Source organism: Triticum urartu, chromosome 5A (genome assembly GCF_056163025.1).
Source record: "Triticum urartu cultivar PI428250 chromosome 5A, HENAU_Tu73, whole genome shotgun sequence".
Lineage (NCBI taxonomy): Eukaryota > Viridiplantae > Streptophyta > Magnoliopsida > Poales > Poaceae > Triticum > Triticum urartu.
In genome coordinates, this window is record NC_141877.1 from 263,692,809 (window position 1) to 263,698,725 (window position 5,917).

General features: G+C 37.6%; 1 long non-coding RNA gene across 1 annotated transcript; it reads left to right on the top strand.

Annotated features, from left to right (window-relative positions):
* Window positions 1–236: 236 nt before the first annotated feature.
* Window positions 237–3,982, top strand: LOC125508421 (uncharacterized). Its single transcript, XR_015604436.1, has 2 exons — window positions 237–322; window positions 448–3,982. It is a non-coding gene; the product is annotated as an uncharacterized LOC125508421 (long non-coding RNA).
* The last annotated feature ends 1,935 nt before the right edge of the window (window positions 3,983–5,917 follow it).

Below are 5,917 nucleotides of genomic sequence, written 5' to 3' on the forward strand. Positions count from 1 at the left end.
AATCTGGTGGGTCCAGATTATTACGGTGTAGATTCGATTAAAATTTTGCTTTCGTTGTGATAAAAAAGCTCCAAAACCTAAAACACGATTAGCAATCTTTTATCTCTTTCATTCACGTAAAAAAAACTCCAAAGTAGTCCACCTAAAACACGATTAGCAATCTTTATCTCTTTCATTCACGACAAAGAAACTCTATCTATTCATCTATGTCTCCTTCCATATAAAAATAAAAGGAAAAAACATGTCGCCTTTTCTTCAGCCCCGAGCAGCCGTGCCGCCAGAGCTCGCGAACCTTGCCGCCACCTCGACTCCTCCGTGTCCGGTGCGCCGCTGGAGCATCTGTCGCGTGCCGGCGAGCTCACCAGCGAGCAGCAGCCGCCCTCCTGCCTTGCCTTTTTCCCGTCCTTCCCTACTCCTCTCTCACCTCTCTCTGCCTTGCCTCCACAGGGACATCGGGACGTCGCCGGCATGCGAAACGAAGCCGCCCCAACTGGATCCACGCCCTCCACCATCGCCCGCTCTCCCACCATTCTTCCTCACCTCGAATTGGTCGCACCGGTAGCCGTCGTTGCCAGATCCTACCTTGGTCGCCCGCTGGAAGATCCAGCACCCTATGCATTGCCACATCGCGCCTCTCACCGTCGAGGGCGGCAGGAACGACGGAGTCGTGCATGTGTCGGCTCCTATGTGGTGCGTGCGGAGCCACTAGCTCGCGGAACAGCTGCAGGCCTGGAGCACCCCTACCTCGAGCGGCACTCATGCATGGTTGGTGGTCGAGACATCATAGGAGCTTCAGCCGGTGGCGTTGATCCAAAATTACTCCTTCCAGTACAACGTTCCCCAATGCAAAGTGTCCCTTTATTTCCCCTGCCCAGCTCCAATCTTGATCCTTCCATGTTTGATGTAATGTGTACAGAGAAACAAGGCCGCCGAGCCAAATTTGCTGAACCAGGCTACCAAGTTTGAGGTAAAAAAACTCAGCAGGGAAGTATCTATCCTGAATTTTCTGCACTACATAAATTTACCCATAGAATATATCTCTAATAGTACCCTGTCCAAAATGTTAGTGCTATTTCTGCAATTTTGCAAGCCGAATTTGTGCCAAGTGCATTGCTTAATATATCTCTAATAGTATATGTCCATTGCTATTTCCGAGATCTTCCATCAATTTCTATTACAACAGAAAAATGATCCCTGTCAACATATATAGTATGCACTGGGAAATCATGATTCATGGGCAGCTGATATATACAATGGTTGATAACAATTAATTTAGGGTCTCCATTCTACTATTTTTTTACATACTCAACAAATTTGTGACATCTTATCTGGTAGAGAAAACAGTCCGAGATATTCTATTCTTACCTACACATAATTCCGTATTGATGACTTAGCATTCAACATGATTCAGTTTCTAGCTTGTATACATTAGTATTATTATGAGCCACCTAAAAAGTTTTTGGGCTTTTAGTTTCAGTTATAGTCATGGACTGGGCACAATTCACAGAATAAGAAAATGTATCAAGCATTAATTTTATATGCGTGAAGCATTTTACAATGAAACGTTATTCAGATCTCTCTTTCAGATCTCTCTTACAGATCTCTCTTACATGAAAATTCTAAACATTATTCAGTACTGAGGACCAAATTTAGAAAATTCTAAACGAGTGGTGAGTTCAATCAGGTGAAAAATTGTAGGTCAAACATGAAAGGATGCACATTCGTTTTTGAAGTTGAAAATAACGTTTCATGAAGCAAACTTGAGGTATCAATCATGTCTCACTTTTTTTATTTGTATAATTGGTTGACATATGAGATGCCTTAGGCTGTCTCACAGTGATACTCATGATTTTTTGCTGTGCAAAAAAATACCTGCAGTACAAGAAATTATAAGAAGTAAATAGCATCAAAACGAAACCATCGTTGCTTTTTTTGGATAAAAATAGGTGAGATCTATTAAGCAATAATAGGGTTAGGAATGATGGTTGCTGATAACTATACATTTTTATGGATAGTCATATACCTGGATGTCGTCCTTCAAACACGAATACCTGAATTCTTATAGCACATAAATGATATTGTTTAGTTCTCCTTTCTAGAGTCTCTTTTGCGTCATGGTATATCTGCTATCGAGAATGATGCTCAGAAAATTCTTCGTTCCATGCCAAATGACATTTTGTTTCGACTTGATAACACCAGGTAACATGGTGGATGTCGCAACACACAACAGTTAAACTGTAGCGACATAGATATATGAAAGGGCAAATCATCTTAGCTATAGTGTATGGAAAAAAGAGCATAGATTAATGATGCTGAGAGCTAGCTCTTGCCGCATTATCATCTATCTATAGCTTTCAAGGACCAGTAATTGTACGATTGTATCATGTGATTGGTACTACAAAATTGACAATCTTTGTGTATTAATATCTTAATTTCAAGATGAATTGGAGAAGGGAGTCTGCTCTACGTTTTCTAATCTATCAGTCAATGTGTAAATCTGGTATTGATGTACAGTTATTAATAAAGTTTTCTTTTACAGATATTCTGCTAATGATAGGAAGCGTGGTTTAAAACTGCTCTGGCTGGAGTTGTATGCTTTGTGACTGAAGACTAGAGCTTGGTGTCATGGTGACTTGCAGCCACTCCTGATGGTCCTACCACCCAGCTTTTACTCTCTCGAATTTCCTTATTTTCATATTAACACTGCTATTGGGGTCAATCTATGTTGTTTACTGCTCTAATCAAGCTATTGCTAGGATTCCATGTTTCCTACATTGTATTATGCTGATCATTAGTAATTCAACCTACATTGTATTATACTGGTCATTAGTGGAATGTTGATTCTGTGATAATCTTAATACATCCATGGCTGTTGAGGAAATAGGGAAAATGTATAAACTGGTGAAATATCACACATTAACCTCCTCTTAGATCTGAACTAAGATCATATGGGTTCGGCCGTGCATGTCCATACATAGTGCATCGGGTTAATGTGCCTGAAGCGTAAGGACTCATGACATATTAACGAAGTGCACATGTTGAGTTAAAAAGTGTACATTTGTTTTTTCTATTACGGAACATTTGACGATGTTTTGTTTTGATCTTAATCAAAATGGTACAGAAGCAAGTCAAGGTTTAGTTACTGTAATTTTACTTACTGTAATTTCCACTCTGTTCTCTACAAGAAAAATAAATTATGGATAAATTGCAGTGATAAGCTATCAAAAAGAGACGTACATTTACTTATATTGCTCAATATTCAATTGATCGATTAGTTTTTAGTTACAAAAGTGTGATGTTTTAAAACTGAAAAACGAAATATTGGTTTAGTACCTAATTACAAAACACAACTAAGCATGGAAATAAGTAGCTAATTGTTTTGGCCTCACCTACTTATGTAATATCTGTTCCCGTATGCACATTTCTTTCTATTTTCCAGTTATGTGACATGATTGTCTGAAGTTTAATGCAACCCTCGAGATGTTTCTTGACTAAATGTCTAAATTCAGTGCAACTAGGATTTTCTCTATGAGGTTGCATCAGTATATTATACTGGGCTTTTGATTCAAATACGAATTTCTCCAACTATCTTTTGTGCTCGGTGTAGTCTCTTCCTCGCGTTGGGGAATTTAGATGGTTATCAGAATCAATTGGGGCATGCTCTCAACAACATCACTATTCACATGGTTGAGGTGGCAGAGCAGCTAAGCCAGACGGTGACCTCGCCCTGGAGATGGAGGCGAGCCGCAGAGGGCCTTGCTACGGCATTGTGAAGGAAATCAATAATTACTTATTTCCAGTTTGTTGTTTTATAATCGGTAGCACCTGTATTTACTCAATAAACGAGAAAGTCCGATGCATTGCTCATGATCCCCTTTTGTGGGGTTGTAATCTTGATGAAGAAAGAAATGTATATTTGCGTTGTAAAATGTTTCTTTGCCCTTTGGTGGTCTGGCCATGCAAAACACTCAATTATTAATGAGCATATTTTCTCCTCGCTACTACACAACATATGTTGCTTTACTTTGGTGTTGTTAACCAAGCTCTTCTCAACTGAGCTGAGAGCATGCCAAATTTAATAAAAAATCCAATACTGATTTGATTCAGAAGCATTTAGGAAGTGCATACAATTTGATGAGCATGGCAATTCTCAAAGTGTATTTTTTAAATTTCTTCAATTGCATTCATGTGTGATAAAAATTTGGAGTTTGTTTATGATGATATTATTACTAGCCCGTGCAGGTGCACGGGTGGGTGTGCCCAATATTGTGACTGGGACAATGTGGTGGAGACAAATTACCAGACTATATATGATCACATGTTAACAATGATTATTTATCCTTCCAAGCCTGCAGTCTGACCAAGGTGTTAAGAGTAAAGACCCTCCAACTAATGTCTTTATATACCATGGATGTGACATTTCTAAACAAGGCATACTCGAGTTGTTGTGTATTATTTTATACATAAATCCTTCCGATTTTAACCTCTTGGACAGGACTCATGAGTTTGCTACGTTTCTCTTATTTCCTACCGAAAGAAACAAATAGCATTGCTAATAGGAATGATCCCATAGGACATATATCTTGAAATACTTATTTGATGCATTTTAACAATGTTTTCTTTCTTTCAGGGATGAACCTGTTGCAGGCTACTGTGTAAAAATAATCATCAGACCAGTGTTTTGAGCAGTGAAGTTTGAATAACATGGGACATGATTTAGTACAAGTTTCACATTATTATATTTTAATCATTGTTAATTTCATGCACAGACGTAATAATTACAAATTTATATGTACATGGCATCAGTAAAATCTGGTGTCGCTTACAAAAATGGATAACTGACACGATTCTTTACAACCTTTCATTTTTATTGCAGCTTTGCTTTTCACCAATGACCTATTGAGACGATAATTAAGGTGATTTTTGTGCTGCTTAATTTTTATTTTAAAACTACATGTGTATTTCCATCATTGTGTTGCAGGCAAATAAAGAGAATTGCAGGATTATTTCTCAAGATCGACGATACACAAACAAGGCATATGTGGCAGTGGTTACACATATATCTTCCACGTACATAAATTGCCAAATATATGACATGCACCAGGAGAAAACTATTTTAGTTATTTTTGGTTTTTAGTTACACAACGCCGGTGAGTATGATTTTGCTCCCCAATACATAATATTAGGAATTTTTCCTGTAATAAAATGATCAAGTTTTGAACATATATTTCCTAATACCACAGATGACATTTAATATATGGTAGACCAAGAGTAAATAAATCACAAAATAATTGAGATTAATGCTTCGTCTACTATTTAATATTCGATGTGTACAGGTTAGCTGTTTCATGAATTTACTACAACATCTTTTAGCATATTTCGGTTATTGGTCCATGGTTTTTCTCCCATACTTAGGTTTTTTTGTTTGAACTATGTGCAAATTCTAAGTTAGTTCCGCCATGGGGATTGAACATCTACATCCTTACATCATCTTCAAATTTTATTTTTTTGAGGTTATTATCAGATTTTATGACAAGGAATTAAATGTAAGCCGTTTTTAGTTTCTTTATAACAACATTTACAGAACCGGCCGAGTAAAGTTCAATCAGGTAGGCCATGGCTACCATCCTCCATTCGGTTTCACTAACATTTAATCAGGGCTTGCATATTTTCTTTCAATTTTCTACACTTCTTGAGTGTACTAGATTCGAACTACTATAGTGGCTATTTAATGGATATGGTAACAATATCACCTAATCCTATTTGTATATAGACACATGTGTTCTTTCACACCCTTTCTTAAATTTGTTATTTGTACTAATTTAGCGTACTGCAGCTGCTTAATACTCCCTCCATTCCTAAATATAAGTCTTTCTAAAGATTCCAATAAAAGACTAGATGCGGAGCAAAATGAGTG